Source organism: Lygodium microphyllum, chromosome 10 (genome assembly GCF_053477565.2).
Source record: "Lygodium microphyllum isolate KBCC chromosome 10, Lygodium_microphyllum_v1.1.10, whole genome shotgun sequence".
NCBI classification, from domain to species: Eukaryota; Viridiplantae; Streptophyta; class Polypodiopsida; order Schizaeales; family Lygodiaceae; genus Lygodium; species Lygodium microphyllum.
In genome coordinates this window covers 116,008,568-116,029,021 of record NC_141144.1, presented here as the reverse complement: position 1 = coordinate 116,029,021, position 20,454 = coordinate 116,008,568, and positions in this window count along the sequence as shown.

Sequence of the window (20,454 nt, the reverse complement as noted above, 5' to 3'; positions counted from 1 at the left end):
ACTTGGCTATGGTTGCTCCTTTAGGGTTTTAGGATAGGGACCTGATTTTTCACTTATTACAGTTCATAGAGATGGCCATTTTGAAAACCCTTGAGTGGGAGAGAGCTTAGGTGTAGATCTTCCAAAGCCCTATGGTTTTAGTAGGAATCGTGCTACGTGGAGAGAGAATGATTGTATGGACAAGACCAATCAGGTAGCAGCAACGACTCCAAATTCACACAATGTTGGAGCTATAGGCCACCAATGTCTATGATTGAGGTGTTAGGAGGAAGTGCCCTAAGGTCAAGAAGAGATGCCTAGAAGAAAGCTTCAGTTGAGATGACCTAGTGGAAGAGATATAGAGGCTCCAAGGTGGGTAGCTGCAGTCTAACTATGGTTGCCACAAGGTGAAAGATAAAATGGAAGTTGAAAATGAAGTCATGAGCTAACTTTGAGCTAGACTCTAGTTGAGATAGACTAAGAGAGTAGAGAGAAGAGCTGATTTGAGCTAAGCCATTCTTGACCAAGCTCTGATACCATGTGAAAAACACAGATTTAAAGCATGGCTATGGTGGCTTGAGACATAGAGGAAATTCATGAAGAAAGAGAGTAGAAAATAGAATGTCACACAAGTCAATTAGATCCAAGATTGAGACTTGTGTTGAGATATCGAGCTCCACTCGTGATATGCTAGGGTGACCGCTCCACTCGTGATATGCCACGGTGACCGTTGTGCATTTATGTCACCGACTTGTTAGCTGTAGATGCGATTGGTACACCGCCCATGAATAATAGCTAGATGACAGCTATCCTTATCTACTCTAGTTCATGGCTTAGTTAGTATGCCACCTTAGTTAGTTGAGTTTGGTTTGAGACCCATATATAGGGTTCTTCTATTTCTATGTACTTGAGTTCTTTTTGGCTTACACAACTAAGAAGAGGAAAATTGTTTTCAGCCTCCACCTATGTGTGTATTCCCCCATTGTGCAAGCAAGAAAGCTACAAGTGAGACTCCTTCCTTCTCTCCCATAATCTTGACATGGTATCAGAGCCTTGTTCGTGGTAAGGAGCTCAAGAAAGCAAACCAAGTTCGTGGTGTTCTAGTAAGAGGACCAGTGTTGCTTTCATTTTTCTGTTTTGGGAGCAAGTCTCTGCAGGTAGCACAGCCAAAAAGTGTAAGAGTGCATTGTCTCAGATTGAGACGTCCTTCGCGGTGTAGCAAGAGGGCAGTATATGCTACGGGAGTGAGCTTTAGCCCTTGGTTGCTCTATTGTTTTGATTTGAGGCCATTTCGGGGCCTGTTTTGGAGGCGGAAGTTTTCTGCACGCACTCAGGAAAAGGCCCTATTTTATGCTATGCGACCGCTGTTCTACAGATCAATGAAAAGTTACCGTAGAAATTGCATCATATGCCTGTGCGCAGAGACATTGGGAGTTACAGAATCATCCTTGTTGCCTGTTGATGCAAAATCGTCACTAGTAAGTGACTGCGTGGTTAAATACCACTTTCGTCAGTTTTGCAGATTTGCCCTTGTGAGGCTGAAGCTGTGTTTTTTACAGTGATAGAGCTTTTTGCAGTATTTTGTAATGGCGTATGATTCTCTTTCACAGATTGTCACTGAAAAGATTGACAAGAACAACTTCCAAGCATGGAAGTATAGAATGACGAATTTCCTTATGGGAAAATGATATTGGGAATTTGTTGCAAGAAATGAAGAAGAACCAGTTCTTCTTGATGTTCCCAATCAACAACAAATGCAGGCATTTAAAGCATGGCATGAGAGAGCCAGGAAAGTTACGTACTGGCTGTCTATCAGCATTTCAGATTGTATGATTGTGCATATTCAAGATCCAAGTACACCAAAGGAGGCATGGGATACTTTGTCAAAAATGTATAGCACAAATACACAAGCTAGGAAAATGCAGCTCAAGCAAGAGTTGCACAATGTGCAAAGAGAAAGTATGAGCATCAATGACTACCACATGAAGGTGAAGAAGATTGCAGATGCACTTGCTTCCATTGGGTCGCCAGTGGAAGATGATGATTTAGTTTCTGTGACTTTGAATGGTCTAGGAAAAGATTATGCACAGTTCCGAACATCCATTTCTGTCCGTGAAAGATTTCCTGATTTTGAGGAGTTGATTGCTCTTCTAATTTCTAAGGAGCAGAGAAATGGTGGTGCATCTTCCTCAGGAGGAACTTCAAAAGAAGCTGTCTTCTACTCAAATGGTGGAAGAGGTAGAGACAGAGGTAGAGGAGGCCGATCTGGAGGCCGTGGTAGAAATAAGAATATGCAGCAAACTTAAGAAAACGAGTCCTATGGAGGAGGACGTTGTAACTCTAGAGGCACGGGGAGCCAAAGAGGTCGTGGTAGATGGCAAAGAGGCCAAAATGCAAACAACAATGTTAAATGCTACTACTGTGGTAAAATGGGTCATATGGCTAAAGACTGCTATAAAAAGCAAAATGGCATCATGAATAGAAACTTGCAACAAGGGAATTATGCATCTTCTAGTAGACAGGGTGATGACAGAAATGAGCATTTGTTTATGATGCAGCACATGACCAATTTTGTGACAAGTGTAGAAGAAAGAAACGATGTGTGGTATGTTGACTCAGGTGCATCAAACCACATGACAGGTCATGCAGAATGGATGCAGGATGCAACGAAAATGGAAAAACCAGGATTTGTGGAGACTGATGATGATACTGCACATCCTATTGTGCAGATTGGAAAAATTCCTTTGTCTATGCAGGATGGGAAAAAGAAATACCTGTCAGATGTATTTCATGTGCCGAATATCACCAAGAACCTGGTTTCTATTGGTCAAATGGTTGAGCAGGGCTTGCAGGTCAGATTTAATTCTCATAAATGCTTTGTTGAGGATATGAAAAATAAAGGTCTCTTGATAGCAAAAGGAAAGAAGAAGGGTAGAATGTTTACGTTGGATGCAGACATGCCTGAATTGAGTGCAACAATGTTTGCACATGGGACCGGTGTAGTTGCAGATATTGATATCTGGCATAAACGCATTGGTCATGTTAATGTATAGCGACTTAAATCAATGCAAGCCCAAAATATTGTTGCAGGATTGCCTAAATTCAAGGTTGCAGAAATGCATAAGGTATGTGAAGCCTGTCAATTTGGAAAACAGGCAAGGAAACCATTTCCTAGACATGTTCAAGAGAGTAAGAAGCCATTGGAATTAATCCACTCTGATGTGTGGACTACTAAAGCTGCATCTCTTGGAGGCTATCATTATTTTGTCACTTTTATTGATGACTATAGCAGAAAAGTTTGGGTGTATTTTATGAAAAAGAAAAGTGAAGTCTTTAGGCATTTCAAAACTCTTAAAGCTATGGTTAAAAAAGAAACAGGCCTGCAAATAAAATGCCTAAGGTCAGATGGAGGGGGAGAGTACCTCTCGAATGAGTTTGCAAGGTTCTTGCAGGAGCATGGCATAAAGCAGCAATATTCATGTAGTTATACCCCACAACAAAATGGAATTGCAGAAAGAAAAAACAGGCATATTGGAGAGGTATCTCATGCCATGCTCAATGAAAAAGACCTGCCAGATTTTTACTAGGCTGAGGCAGTTGCTACAGCAGTCTACATAATGAACATGACTCCCACTGCAACAATACATGGCATGACTCCAGAGGAGAGGTATACTAGTCGAAAACCAAATATTTCACATTTGAAAATTTTTGGTTGCATTGCCTATGTTCATGTGCGAGATGAGTTGAGATCCAAGTTGGATCCAAAAGCTGAGAAGTGCATCTTTATTGGTTACTCTCTACAGCAAAAAGGGTATAGATGCTATAACCCGTCTACTCATAAGTTTACAGTGAGCAGAGATGTTTTTTTTAATGAGATGAGTAGCTGGTATAAACTAGTAAATGTGATTGATAATGTAGATGCACAAAATGATAATGCTGCACAGAATTCACAGCAGCAGTCACAAGATATTAGTGGACCTGGAGCGTCCTCTAGCAGTCGTTCACATTCTTCGCCATGGACAGGCAGATTGAGATCAGGAGAATCTTCTCAAAGCAATGCAGATAGTGGTATGCAGGTATCACGAAAAGGAAAAGAGAAGGTAGATCAGCCCATGTTTGATGTGAACGCAGGTCACTCTTATGTGGATGGTGAATCCAGTGGCTCAGAATAGAGCATTGATGATGAATTGGGTATTCCTTCTATTGTTACACCTGGAGTAAGGAAGACCATGGATATTTTGAGAGCACCTGGGAGTGAACCTACTTTGCGTAGGTCTACCAGAGCTAGGTATCCTATGGATAGGCTGAAATATGATGGATTTATAGCCATTCACTATGCCTATATGGTCAAAGTGATACAGGAACCAGAACCCACTTCTTTTGAGAAAGCCATGGGAAAAGAAAAATGGAAGAAAGCCATGGATGAAGAAATGGATGCCTTGGAAGAAAATGCTACATGGGAATTGGTACCTTTGCCTAAAGGTAAGAATGCAATTGGTTGTAAGTGGGTTTATAAGGTGAAGCACAATGCAGATGGTTCTATGAACATATACAAGACAAGATTAGTAGTCAAGGGGTATGCACAAACATATGGCATTGATTATGAAGAAACATTCAGTCTGGTTGCAAGGATGGCAACCGTAAGAGCATTCATTGCTATGGCTGCATCAAAGGAATGGTCTTTACATCAGATGGATGTAAAGAATGCCTTTTTGCATGGTGATTTGCAAGAAGAGGTATATATGGAGCAGCCACCAAGTTATGTGCATGGTGTTAATCCTGAGTTTGTTTGTAGGTTGAAGAAAGCCTTGTATGGCTTGAAGCAAGCACCTAGAGCATGGTCTGACAAGATAGGACAGTATCTTGTCACTATTGGCTTTCAGATTTCCAAGGCAAATTTCTCACTTTATGTGAGAAAAACAGAGAAAGATATTATGCTACTTGTCATTTATGTTGATGATTTGATTATGACAGGTGACAGTGATGAAGATATCCTTCATGTGAAAATGCTATTGAAGCAGAAGTTTGAGATGAAGGATTTGGGAGAGCTGCGTTATTTCTTGGGCATTGAGGTGATTAGATCACCAAGTGGGATACGGCTCTTGTAGAGGCAGTATGGATTGGACATGCTGTCCAAATATGGGATGACAGGCTGTAAGCCTATTTTAGTTCCTTTGGAGCAGAATGTGAAGCTGAGCGCAGATGCAGATGAGCTTCTGGAAGACCCTACTATGTACAGACACATAGTAGAAAGTTTGATTTATATGACTATTACCAGGCAAGATTTGAGTTATGCTGTTGGATTGGTAAGTCAGTTTTTGCAGGCTCCAAGGAAACTGCATTTGGATACGGCTAGACGCATACTCAGGTATGTGAAGTCCACATTGCAGTATTGTCTACTTTATGAGATTGGGGTTCAGATACAGTTGAATGGATACACTGATGCTGATTGGGCTAGTAGTATTTTTGATAGACGATCTACCAGTGGATATGTGTTCTCTTTTGGGAGTGCTGCAGTCACTTGGAGCAGCAAGAAACAACCTACAGTTGCCTTGTTGAGCATAGAGGCTGAGTACAGGGGTGCAGCAATGGCTGCATGTGAGGTAGCTTGGTTGCATAAGCTACCTTATGATATGCATCAGCCTAAAGATGGGCCAGTTGTCATTTATTGTGACAACATGAGTAGTATACACTTGGAAAATAACCCAATCTATCATGCTAGAACAAAGCACATTGAGGTGCATTATCACTATGTGCCGGAGAGGGTTTTACTAGGTCTTATTGATCTAGTTTATGTCAGCACGGAGGATCAGGTAGCTGACATATTTACGAAGGCATTGGGCGCAGAGAAGCTACACAAGTTCAGAGACCTACTTGGTGTGCAGGAATTGGGATTGAGCTTGAGGGGGAGTGTTGAGATATCGAGCTCCACTCGTGATATGCCAGGGTGACCGTTGTGCATTTATGTCACCGACTTGTTAGCTGTAGATGCGGTTGGTACACCGCCCATGAATAATAGCTAGATGACAGCTATCCTTATCTACTCTAGTTCGTGGCTCAGTTAGTATGCCACCTTAGTTAGTTGAGTTTCGTTTGAGACCCATATATAGGGTTCTTCTATTTCTATGTACTTGAGTTCTTTTTGGCTTACACAACTAAGAAGAGGAAAACTGTTTTCAGCCTCCACCTGTGTGTGTATTCCCCCATTGTGCAAGCAAGAAAGCTACAAGTGAGACTCCTTCCTTCTCTCCCACAATCTTGACAACTTGGACTCATAAACACAATCTTGTGTGGTTGTCAAACACTTGACTAAAAGGACAAAAGTACCATCATATTGCTTTTAAAAATAAAAGGAAAGTATAATGCTTTATAGCTTTAGGACATGTCCAATTTTTTGCTTTGTGCTTATGGGATTCTCGATATCCTGCATATCCTTTACCCAAACTACTCCATACAAAGAGGCTACACTAGGTGTGATTACCTAAATCTCAACAAGCATATAGTGTCTAAATTATTTTGTGGTGAAAACCATTCCAAGGCACAATTTCTTCATATAAGTATAGTTGACTTCAGATATCCCCAATTTACGACTAGCAAAGGTTATTGGATGATGCCATTTCTCTTCTCAAATTTGGGCTAAATACTAGCTAATACTATGCATTGTTGCTGTTAAAAATATATAGAATACCTCACCTCTTTTGGGTGCTTTTAGGATTGACGCTTTTGCTAGTTCTTACTTTACAACCTTAAAAGATACTTGACATGCTTCGCTCTAGGTAAACACACAGTTAAAAGATAACAAGTTTGTCAATGGAAACATTCTTTCTGCCATTGCATTGATAAATATTCGATAATACTCCACCAATGATAGAAATTTGTGTACCTCTTTTGGAGTGCAGGGCAGACTCATAGTGACTATAACCTCTATCTTTTAGGGTCAGTCACAACACCTGCTGAGCTAACCACATGGCCCAGTGTCAACCCATAAAGCATCCCAAATACACACTTTAATGGATTAAGAGCAATGCAAAAATATCTGTAACACTCAAAATATTTCCATAAAATAATTAGTTGTCTTTCCCTTTGTGGTGGCTGCCCATAAATCATTGATGAAGACTTTTAATTCCTCTGGGATCAACTATACATTTCTAAGTCGTAGGCACATTTCATAACCCAAAAGCCATCACATGATATGCAAAGGTACTGAAGACAGTGATAAATCTCATTTTCAACTTATCTTCCTCCATAATAGCCATTTTGTTGTATCCAACAAACCAATCCATAAATGAATAGATTTTCCTACCCACTAATTGATCTAAAATATGATCAATGAATGGTAATGGATATTTATCCTTAGCCATATTCTTATTAAGGTCTCTGAAATCTAAGCAAAGCTAAATTTCATTATTCTTCTTCTTCCTAATAACAACTGGTGAACACCACTCCATCTGTTGTACCAAAAATATCAGGGCATCTTTTCATAATTTTGTCAAATCCTCAAATAGCATGTCCCTTAGTTCGAAAGGCATTCTCCTTAATTTTTGTTGCATAAGGTAGTTACCTTTCTTTAGGGGAATGGTATGAATAGCTAGGCTAGGAGGATTACCTCTTAGCTCCTCATAACTCCAAGTAAAAATATCACGGGATTCCTGAATCAAGGACACATAGTCCTTTCTTTCTTCCAAATTGAGTATGTACCCTAATTTAATTGGCAATGAATCATTCAACATACCAAGGTCCAACTCAATTACATCTGCATCTCTTATCTTCTTTTGAGCCTCCATTGGCTCATTTTAAAGTTATTTGATAGAGATCCTCTGTATGGACCCCTCATTAGATTAGTCACTTGATGACATCACAATACTAGCTGCATTCTCCAATATATCTATCTCTGTAGAGGATAAAGGAACTCTCTCACTTTGAGGAGATTCATGGTAGTTATCTACTACTTTATGTCAAGCAACTTTGCTAAGGATCAATGGACTAATGGGTATATCAACCTGATAGTTCACTTGTAAAATCCATGGCTTGCCTAGCAAAACTAGAAAGATAAACCGCCTTGCAAACTTGATAACCTTAAAGTCCAAAATGCATTCCACATTGGCAATAGTCACATGGACTTTAGTAATGTATCCATTAGGTTGTCTTAAACTATCATCATCCATTCGGAGAATCATGGAGGCATCTTTTTGGATTTCTAACCCTAGCCTCTCCATCAATTCCTAACTCATAATGTTGACAGAGAACCTGTGTCTACAATAGCATGATCCACTACCTACCCACGCTATGCCTAAAGGCTCCATGATATATCCTGTGCATAGAATTTTCTTAAACTCTTTACGCACTCTTAGGGATAACTGAATTAACTACATGAGGTTTACATCTGGCTTAACTTCACAAAGGGAACTTGCTAAATCAAATTTGTGATAGCTAGCAACAGTTATCTTTTCTCTCAAGATCATTCTCTCCTTTGGTCTTTGAAGAGGTTTTCGTGTCTCTTTCTTGGATCTTTCCTTCTTTGGCAATTCCTTATCCTTCTTAGAGTCAACTTTACCATCAATGATGTTTAGAAATTGGCCTTCCATCTCAGGATTAAGGACTTGCATCCTTTTATAATCTTGCTTAGGGTTTCCCTCGATAGGTTTTATCTTGTCTTTGTCAACATCTTTATCCTTTTGACCTCTTGTAAGGACCCGTAAATTAGAAGCTTGAGTGCCATTGACATGTATAGCTTCAATAAGGCTGACTCCATTGCAAGTAGGAAGCTCTTCTACAATAGCCTTACCTCTTTGCTGTATTTATTTGGGTCCCTCATATTATTGGAGATTATTTCCTTGTGCTCAATGGTTCACTAGACCTAGTTGTTTGCTTCCTTGCTAAAGAGAGCTAATCTCGCTCCAACAGGTACTAGCTAAGTGGCCGAACTTTCCATATATGTCACATTGAACATTTGGACAATTCATATGGAAATGTTGGCCACCACACCACTTTTACAACTAAATCTTGAGGGGGCACCCTCTTCATAGTGTTGACTCCCTATCAAATTCTATTACTTCTTAAGAAAATTGACATCAATAGCTATTTTCATGTATTATTTGGTGATCATGTTAGTATAGTGCTTCATCATATCCTTAACTTCACCAAGGACATTCGAGACACTTGACTCATAGCCACGATCATCTACCTATCATTCCATTGGCCTAACCTCTTGATTGGAAATTAAGACTACAGCTCGTCCTTTAAGATTCATATTAAACAACATCATCAAGTATGCTTCATCTTGGATTCAACAATTAAACATTACCTTTTGGAACTCATCCTTTTCTTTCCTCATTTTTGTTCTGAATGTTTATTGACATAGAATGCTTGGCATGCCCATAGGCTTGAACTTTTTTCAATGAGGCCTTCTGAGAGGAGTATTTTGATTTCATTTTGGTGGCAAATTTGTATATCTTTAGGGCTCAATCCTAGATGAGTGGCTTTCGTGGGAGTACTTTGGGAAAGCTCAAGAAGAGATATAAAATTCTTGGGATTTTCCCAGAATTGGAGAGTATTATATGAGGAAAAGGTCATGATTCGGTCCTTCCATTACTGGAGTAGAGGAGCATAGAGTCGCTTTTGTTGAGAAAACCATTTTTTGAACCTTAGATCACAAGCATTAGTACAAGTAGATGTGATGAGGGAAAGGGTTCTAGAGAAATATTGAAGGAGAGGGCCATCAAAGGGTTCTCTTTGAAAAAGAAAGAAACCTTTTGGTAATCAAATGTAATTGGTTTAAAGTGACTCATAACATCCATGCCAATAATCATGTCAAAACCTATAGATTTGATAAGGCAAACTATAAGGGGAACTTGTAGGTTACCAATTTGACATCTTGCCTTAGCCTTTTTTTGGATGGCTAGTCTTCTATCAGAGGCCAAGGATATGTTGATCTCTTCTTCAAGATGTTCAGCCTTGTTGGGCGGCACATAATGGTCTCCACAAAATGTCAAGAAAGAGCCTGTGTCGAGCAAAGCATCCAATTGCATATGAGTATACCGAGTGATAGACAATTTGATAGGAATTTGATAGACAATGTGGTGTTCTTTGGTTGCCATTATCTTGGTTTCATTTATAGATTTGTCTTTGGTTGTAAGCTCCATGAGGGTTTGTAGTGCTTGGGTCACTTGGGTAAGGTTTTGGGTAACTTGGGTAAGCTTGGCTTCTTTTGTAGGCTTCTTCAGTTGGTTTTTAATTTTCAAAGTAGTGAGAAGCGGTGACTTACCCTTTTCAGAGAAAATAGGTTCCTTAGCATCCTTACAATCTGCTAGATAGTTCAGGGCTTAGGGAACATTTTGAAGAGGTTGTTAGTAACAAAAGTTTCTTAATCAAGAATAGTCTTAGAGCTTTTTCCATTAATAAAAATAGTTTTTCTTTCTTTTGAGAGAAGTTTGGAGAAGTCATCTTTGTTTTCTTCATCCGAATGGGTGGGGGAGTGAGAAGATGAAGAGGAGGTTGGATCAAACCAAATCATAATTAGAATGCTATTTATAGGATACTTGAAGAGGGAGCTTTGATGAGTCTTTCACGAAATGGTTGTTTGCCTTCTCTATACATACTGCATCCACGATAATGTCTGTGTTTGTTTCTTCTAGAGGGTTCTCCAAAATCATCTTCCAATGGATTGATAATGTGGATGGTAGCTTCATCATGGATGGAAGCATTAGTTTTCTAGGAAGAATAAGAAGAAGCACCATCAGAATCAGATAAATGGGGAGTACTTTGTTCATAATAATCATACTGGCCCTCAAGAGGAAGGCCAAATTGTTGGAGGGTATTGATTTTTGTGGGAATTTACTTTTATTGGGGAAACTTATTTGCCCAATGATTGATTTGTCCACAAATGAAGTAAGAGTTAGGATTTTTTAAATGTCTTCTAAAAAGGCACCGGTTGGAGGGACATATGTTAGAAAACGGTTTCTTGGTTTTATATATTTTATGGGTGTTGGATTTTTTGCAGCTACAACTTTGGTGGAGGCAACCAAAATCTTTAGTATACATATTTTTGGTGCAAAACTCCATAGATGGGGATTGGGTTGCCTTTAAGAGCTTCTTTCCCTTGATCTAAATGCATAGATCATCAATCACCTTGCAAACTATTTGGGTAATCATTCCAAAAGAATGCTCATAAATAAGCTGTTGTTGCTCCATTCTATCTAAAACCATCCTAGGAATAGGATTGGGCAAGGAGTTCACAAAGAAACTCTTGTTATTGGCTTCATGTTCACCATTGAAGCAATATAGAAGATGACTCATGTAAATGAAGCAATATACTTGCTGCCTACCTATTCAAAGACTAAGACCTCAAAGAATAACACACCAGGATTGGGGTCTCTTTGAATTGTAAACTTAGCATTAGCATCAAGGAATTCCCACCAATAGTGAAGATAGCCAGTGAACGACATCATTTACATGGGCAACTCCTTGGTTTCTATGCAAAGTCTAGAAGAAATATCCAAACATTTCATGGAAAACATCTTCAATTTCTATTTGTGAGAGATTATCATTGTTCCATAAGGGGAGATTACCAACTTTGTGTCTCTTGGGCTTGTCTTCTAGCTTGGTTGGATCGCCTTTCATCATGTTAAGCCAAAGAGTAGGAGGACAATCTTTAATGTTAGAAGGACCTTCATTGAGAGTTTGTTGGTAGCTTGGCCAATGAGAAAAGGTTGTACTATTGTCAGAGAAGATAAATCTTGAGTGAGCTCTATGACAGAGGGGTTTGGATTTGTAGAAGAGGGTTCAGAGTCTTTTTCCAAATTTACTAATTTTTTCCTTACCTTGTGTTCTTTTTGAACTAAAAGGAGACGAGTAGGAGAAATACATGTGATTATACCATAGAATTTGGTTCCTTTGTCATATTGATCCATTTGATCTTCTCCTTCTAAAATGGTTTCATCATCCCAATCAAAAAGTTCAGGCCAATCAAGGGGATCTTCAAGAGCCTCCCATTTAGGGGCTGGCATTGGTGGGGAAAAATGCCATCCATCAAAATTATAATTGATATTAAGCCCCATTCAGGGGCTGGCATTGGTGGGGAAGAATGCCATCCATCAAAATTATAATTGATATCAAGCCCCTTAAGGTAATGTGTAATCTCATGGGTAGTCTGAGGGGAGTTAAGATTAGTAATTTCTACATAAGAAGTGGAACTAGGGACATCTTCAAGCATGGATACAATTTTCTGATCATATTCCAAATCTTGCCAATGGTTGAGGTCAAGGTGGTGGACCTCGGTTTGCTCATGAGGATGATCTTGGAAGCAAAGACATGTCTTGTCTTTTCGAGAAGTGAGTTTGGATCTTTGGGATTTCCATGAGCATTCTTCTGGATTGGCTATAATTTCTCCACAAGTCCGAGAATCTTCCCAATGTCGTCGACGCTTTTTCGCAGCATAGGCCTTTTCTTCAAGAAAATGGTTGGTCAGATCTTCTTCGGAATGGATAATCTAGTCTTGAAGCTAATAAGGGTACCATTTAGTAATGCAAGGCTGGTGGAGACAATCTCAGGAGGGGGACTATTTTAGAAAAGTATGGATCACCTAAAGATATGAGAAAATTTGGACAAAGTTCCATGTAGATTGGCCCATTGGATAGGGGGGATGTGGGAGCTTTTGCTCAACCGCCAAGACCCACGGACTGCTTATTGCTTCCAGTGTTCCAAGCTGAGTACTAATGGCTATCTCTCACATAGCCGACGTGCCCTCCATATCTATGGGTGTAGTGAGCTTACCTCCATGCCGATCGAGTTACCTCCTCTCCCATGCACTTCGATAGCTCCACGATCTAAGTGCAAGCTTCAAGCAAGCTCCATCCCCAAACTCCATTGCTGCGAGCAAGAGAAGAGAAGAGAAGAAGAGAGGAGAAGATGGAGAGCTTTTCCTCCCCAGTCCCTCACCCTCACACCCTCACACCCTCACACTCTCACACTCCCCCTCTCAAGCACAAGCTCAAGCTAGCAAGAAGAAGAAGAAGAAGAAGAAGAAGAAGAGAGCCACTTTTTGCCACACACAAGAATGAGCTTCTATTTCACTTTTCAACTTTATATACAAAACCCTAAATCCCTTTTGGGCGGTCATCCCCTTATCTCCTTTTTTACATGACCGGCCATGGCCTAGGCCCTTTTTCCCATTTTTCTCCTATCTTCCTAGCTTCCTTCCTACCGCCCATCTACCTTTACAAGTTGCACGAGTGAGATACCAGCACTCTTTAAATTAAATCATGATGTGCTTGTGCTCTTTTATAAAAGTATTGACCTGTGCTTTTTCTTGTGCGTCTTTTTTCTTTATTTAGGACTTTTCTACACTTCTTCTGTTTCCATATTTTTCTTGGCGCGCCTTCGTCTTCCATTGACTTTTTCCTTGGCCTTTGTCTTCTGCTTTAGATTTTTTGGATATTCCACCTTGTTCATTTGAGGGTTAACATTAACCCCCTCCTAGATGAGTGCTAGTCCCATGGCACTCACCATCGTAGGTAGCACGCTTTAGCATTCACCGAAGACGTGGGTGGAAAGGACGTATGTGGTTGCCTTTTTGGATTCCTGGTGGTGGGTAGATGAAGGTCGTTGGGGCCACGATGTTGGCATGGGTGGCTGGTGGGAGGGTGGTTGGAGTTGGGGGTAGATATGTTCGTTGCTGGAAATTGCATTGGGGACTGGTACATGTGGTGGTTGTGGGGATTCTGCACAAGCCGATTGTTTGTTGGGCTTGCGTGATAGGAATGGTCAAGAGGCCAGAATTGAGTGATGATGAAGAGTTGGCAATGCATTTGATGGAGTCTTCAGTACCTGGTGTGATTGAAAACCTCTCATATGTGGTCTCTCCCTCGGGGTAGTGCTAGTCTTCTTTATTGTGCACAAGACATAGTTCAATTAGTTTGGGAGATAGGTTGAACTCTAAGAAAGCTAAGAGTATTGTCCTGCACTTGAGGACCCAAACTGTGTATATATTTTGGTGCAAATATTATGTGAGTTCTCATGCATACTTAGATATTACGTAGTTAGAAGTCCGCGGGCTAGTTTCTCATAACAACGTGTGGATGAAGCAAAGTTGTCCATGTTGCGAAGTACATGTGAAGGTGTATGAGACATCCTTTGCATTGTGACATCACAATGTAGCATAATCGAACACATTGACACTAAAATTTTGGTAACTGGTAGCTACTAGGCTTGCTCGATGAGTATGGTGTACTTTTCATGGCCATTCATGCGGTGTTAACCACAATCAATTGCAATGATACTAAGGCAGAGTGCAAAAAAAGAATCATGCAAATGGGTCAGGGTGATAGGTCTAACTGTAGGTGAGACAAGCTCCCTAGGTATGTCCTACCCTTGATGTGCCCTAAACAATTGTGGGGGATGTGTAAAGGGCTAGGGGACTAGGGACGGAGCCAGCCAACCAAGGTCAATAGATGTACCTAATTTGAGGACCCCTAGGTGTCATGTTGTGATTGTGAGTGCTTTTTTCTTTTTCTTCTTTCCTTTTCTTTCCCACTTTTTTTAAAAAGGAATAACATGAGTACAACCATTGCAATACGTTGAGGCCATAGTCTTTCAATTGGATTGGGAAATGTCAAGATTTAGAGGCTGCGAAATTGGATATTACAGCGATGATTGTGTCCTAGCCTCTTGCTAGAGGAACAGTTGTTGAGATGGGGAGATACACTGGAGATTTTGCAAAACCTCTTTGTAATGTGCGATGTTGGTACAATTGAGGTAACACTTGCCGTGAGTGCCAAGTGTAGAGTTTGATCCAAAAAGAGAAAGTGGCCACCACTGATCATGCTTTGGGCCATGTGATGTGGGAAATCGGCAAGGGTGATTTTCACTTTCGACAGTGTATCTTCGTCATGGATCTTTGTGAGGTTGGTGGTCTTGCGGTGACTTGGGCATTCAACACTTTTGTACAAAGACCTGTGTCGTCCTGCATTCACTTGACACTTCGTGAGAGTATATGCAAGTCACATGCATCAATTACAATGAATAGATGCAACACAAAAAGATATTACTTTATCAAAATCCTATGGTGTTGACTGTGATACATGTCCTCGGTGCTCGTTAAAGACGTGACATATATTAGTAGTAGGTAAGGGAGGTTTATACAGTTGGGGAGCCTGCCCCTTTAACCACTTAAGGAAAAAAAGTCATGACAAAATGGCATTTGGCAAGCAGCGTATACACATAGGGCCTATTCTATTTGTATAAGGCATGGTGAATTTGGGTGATCAGATGATTGGGGTTGTGTCGATGGTGGATTCCTGTTAGGTTGGGTAGGGACCCGAATGGTGTAGTCTCTGGCCACAGTTGTTTCAAGAATGCTTTTAAACAATTCATCAAATTCCCGCTTGTCTCTAGCTATCTTCTCCTCTTTCGTGCACCTGGTGCCCGAGCATCTGGTGGGGGCCTACACGGCCGGTGTTGACACATCTCGGGTGCTCCCTTGAGCCTTCATCCTGGAGGAGTTTTCGGCCTGCGTCCTAGACAGTGTTGTCTCTTGGGGCGTCTTTTTGGTGTGTATCTCTTAATGGTAGGCACATATCGATCTGGTGGAGGCACTTGTGCCTTATGCTCCCTTCTACAGAGGAGAGCTTCCTTGCATGCCAATTGCATTGTGTGCTCCATGACGGCTATTGTGGGAAAATCTGCAAAATGTGAATCAAGGTTAGGCTTTGAGGCAGGATAGAATTATTTGCGTGAAAGGAATTAAACAGTGGATTATCAAGCGCATATGAGGAGGAGTGCGGTGAGGTGAGGCATGCACTGTTTGTTGGAGAGGGATGGCCCCCGCGATGATATTCGTCCTGCTTCGACTACGGGGCATATTCTAGCCATTAGCAGATCTTGGCTTATGCTAAGTTGCACGGACTAGTTGTGATGGAGTGGAGCAGGGCTCATCCTCGGAAGGATAGATCGAAAGGGAAAAGGCGTATAGAAGGGGACGGCGCCTCGTCTACACCCTCAGAGTTGTTGGTCAAGGATTCCTATGGCAGTAATGAGGGTTGCATGCCCTCCACCTGGAGGCAGAGATGGTCACATGACTTCTAGATGTGTGGTGAGAGGAGGACCTGAGGAGCTCAACCTGTCAAACACAACTCTTCTCCATGTGCTTGACTATCATTACTTGTGTATGTTGATATTATCTATACAGGGTCACAAAACTCATTGTTTATTTATGTACATATTTACGAATCCATGTCACTTCGTGAGGATAAAAACCAATCATAGAACTCAAGATTGTACTGGAGTGTGGCACATGCATCCAATACTCAAGGCAACTTACTCAATAACAATAGATATTTTGCAACATCGAGCATCATGGTACCTTGTCCAAGTCTATTGGCAACATGTAACTCCTCCTCAGTGAGAACCTTATCAGCCAGAGAGTTCTTTTGGCTAGTTTTGGCTAAGTTCATACCCCGAATGGCAGTCAGTTTTTGAAAGGAAGTCAGTGCCACATAGGTTGGGTCTCTTTAAGAATGCCATTCAGCCAATTGCTCCTCTGAGACTATCATAATCTAGGCTCCTAGTTTGGCCATTGCAATGCAGTTTTCAAACCAACATTTTTCAAATTGACTTTGACCCTCTGATTGTCACTTTAGTTGCTCTATTTCTAAGAGATTTGGTTGGCAGAGCACATCATTGAATGTTATAGTTAAGCGTAGTTCGTCGGCTTCTTTGTCAGAGGTGACTCACATGCATTCATGTAGGAGACTGTCATAGTGCTCGTCAAGATGTTATTGCTCTTCCCAAGATAGGGGAAATGGCAAGTATTCCCCAAGTTGCTTCTTGGGGAATGCACCCATGTCCGCAAGGACGTAGACATGTGTGAATACTTTGAGTTTAGCATCCAACTCAGTTAAGCATTCTGTGACACTTCTATGTTCAATGAGGGCTTGCTCGGTTGCATCTCATGCAAGGTTCTAGGAGTTTCCCTAGGCTTTAGCATAGATGGGGGCTCAGGCCTAGATGAGCGCAATTGGTCAATGCTAGGATTGCTTATGCTCTTCAGGTTTCCATGTTTCTCCTGAGGCCTTGCTACTATTGTGTCATGGTTCTCCTTGGATGTGACCGGTATAGTTTTGTCACCCTGTTGTGACAGTGTTGTATCCACCTTTGATTGGTCAATGTGAGTTTTGTTGTCGGTGGATTGAGTGTTGCAAGCAATCGTTGATGGTAATGGTTGCTTTGATTTTTCAGAGCACATGGATGTGTGTGAGGTTTCATCAATGTTAGGAGAGATGGCAATGGGTTCATTGGTGGATGGGCTCGATGCTTTATCCCTTAGCTCTTCGGCACTCTTGGTCTTGATGGGACCTAAAATGGGCTGGCACTGGCTATGGCACTAGCAGGACCTCATGCATATGACAGACAACCCCACCACACGGCCTCGCGGGCCAGGAGCATCCAAAACTCACTTTGCACTAAATGCTTATGATAATGTTGCGTTTGTATCCAATATGTAGTCCAATGTTCACCTTCCCTTCTCCTCAGATGGAGATCCCATAACATATAGGCATAATGCCTCGTAATACACACATAGGGAAGTACCTCTTGGTTGATTACCGCGGCTCCACTGCGACTCTCCTACACCTCGGGGATTGGCCCCAAGATGCACCGCTAACACATATAACATTCGCACAAATGCCACTCTTTCATAATTCAATGTTCTAGAAGATTTTTATTTGCCTCACAAAACTTTCCCCCACGAAAGCGCCCGTCTAACCTACAACTTAGGTTTCCTATTCTCTCAGCATTGGTCAAAGTTTATCAATCAATTGCAATGCATTCCAGGAGATACCACGTGGCATGCTTGATGCAATGTGTATGACGATTATGCACAACCATTTTATGATTTTAAAAAACAGCCATGTGAGGTGCGGAAAACAACCCTTTCATGAATTTTAACTAAGTGTTACGTGTTGCACTGCTTTAGGGACTAGCATCTGAACTTCCGTGCTACTAGTCACCTATATTTAATTATGGAACAATCCCTAAATGCTATGCACAAAGAGAGAAATCATAATTTGTATCTTTTTATCAATTAGATCGTCGCACAAACTTCACCTCCCCCTCACTGTTTAGGTGTTGCTGCATTGCATAGGTGTAAATGGTTGTTTCGTATCATTTTTGTATGTAAAAAATAATAAACACGTACTATAACACAAAGGACGAGGCCAAACTGAGGCTTGACCTCATGCTTTAACCTCACCAAATATTCACACACATAAATCTTATTTTTTCATATTGTTTTAGCGCGAAAATCTCAATTTCCTCCATTTTCATTATTTTTTCCTATTTATTATTCATGAAAATAGGTATTTTCTAATTTATTTGTGTTGGCTTATTATTTTGACTGAAACTTAACATTTTTTATGATTTTATTCCATTTTCACCCATTTTTCCCAACTCAAAAACGGAAAAAACCACTAATTTCCATTAAAAATGACATTTTGCGGGTTTTAAAGAATTAATAATGGCTCTAAATCATTATGGGTTCTGCATTTCTGTAGTCATAGCCCTCAAACATGATGCAAACAAGATTCAAACAAACATTCATTGCATATGAACAACATTTGGACCATGAAACAACAAAAACAAGCAAATTTCTTCATAAAATTGGAGCATACTACATGTCTTGCGTGTTGCGGGTTTTGTAATAATTATTCTGGGCAGCCCACTGACCGACCAACAACCATTCTTCAGTGCTGAACCTCTTTGCTCAGCCTCCTCTTCATCTTGAAGCAATCCGATCACAGTCGGACAAGCATTCTTCAACCCCTCTTCATCTTGATTTCTTGCACATGAATTGCCTCTATGCAGGAGAGAGAAGGAGAAGAGAGAAATACTGGTTTTTTAGTCTCTTTTCTCAGTGCATCATTCCTTGATCCATTTGTGGTGATGGAGGGTGAAGGATAGAAGCATCTTAGGGCCAAGAGGATTCCTCCTGCCTCCACCGATCAAAAAATGAAGAATGGGGCGCAAAAAACTGACCTCCCCCCCACAACGTTTCATTTCATGGCTTCTTGATTGTTAAGCTCTTTGTTAAGAGCTTTTAAGCTTTTAATCAAATTATCTAGTTCATGCGTTTTGCTTTCACACTTCCGACAAGTGGTTTTTTCACTTTTGGAGGGGCAAACGACATTGGATTCAAGATCCGTCTGGATAGGTGGTTTCGTGGCATCAAAATCTACAAAGTTGGGCCCCGTCACGCTCTTCTCGGCTTTCAGATCCAGTAGCTAGTTTACAATCTCGAACCTTGCGGGGATTAAATGGGGGATCAAACGACCTCGGAATTGAGATCTGAGATTTGCTTTGGATTCCTGACATCATTTTGCATCTAGGAAAACTCCAGCTTGGTCATCTGCCATCGTTTGATTTTCCATGAAAATTAGCATTAGCGCTTTAGGGACTTGCCGCTTAAAATTGTATTGATTGCCACTGCTGCCTTCGACGAAGTCTATTTTTCCCTTGATATTCGTAATTTTTGGCTATTTTTAAGCACTTCTTGGCATAAAAAATCATATGTCATTGGCGACCATGGGATAGGGCGACTCAGCCTGTCAAATCCCGCAAATAGATCTGCACATAAACAACAAAAAGGAGCATCAAGTGATACAAAAAATACACATCACAGCTCTTACCCTACCCCCTGACAAAACCAAGGCATGAAATCCACAAGGAGTAGGCCTAGCATAATCGCACAGAAAGTCTGAAGCTAGTCGCTAACCAGCTGCTCCAACACAACCAAACTAAAAAGAACTATCAAAGAGGTCACCCTAAGTGGTGGTCTGACCTACCTTTCAAACTAAGGACAACTTAACCACGAGCTTCTCCTAGACGAGGACTCCTATAGCCTGATCAAGAAATAGTTTCTTTTAGCACATTTCTTCTTGTAGGCTTTTATTTTTCCATACTCGTGAGTGTAAAAAGGAGGGAGTTGAGCATAGTGACCCAAGGAGAATAGGGCATCGGCCTCAGGTCCTGTATTGGTACCCAAAAATCTACCAAGCCCTCACGAGACGACACTTAATCCTATTCTAACGCTCACTTTTATTTTTGCTCCAACCTTCTTTTATTTTCTTTTTTTAAATGGCAAGATGTAACCCCAAGGAAGGGGGGTATCGGCGCTAGGTCTTGCTCGTCCCCAAGAACCTACCAAGCCTTCGCAAGGCGATAAACAATAGCTCAAGAATTTTTCATTCTTTCCTTTTCTATTTTTACAGGGGTTAGAATCCCTTTTTACACACCTTTGTATATATATACTTTCTTTGAGATATTCAAGGTGTTTTTTTTCTTTTTAGCATCATCATTTTTTTTCTGGCAGGCTTCTCTAATTGCCTCACAACTAAGCAAGAACTCCTAGAATGACTGCCTAGGAGACTGGCAGAACAGGGTCACTAGAACTCCCATCTAAAACAGGTATTTCAATGCTTGACAATG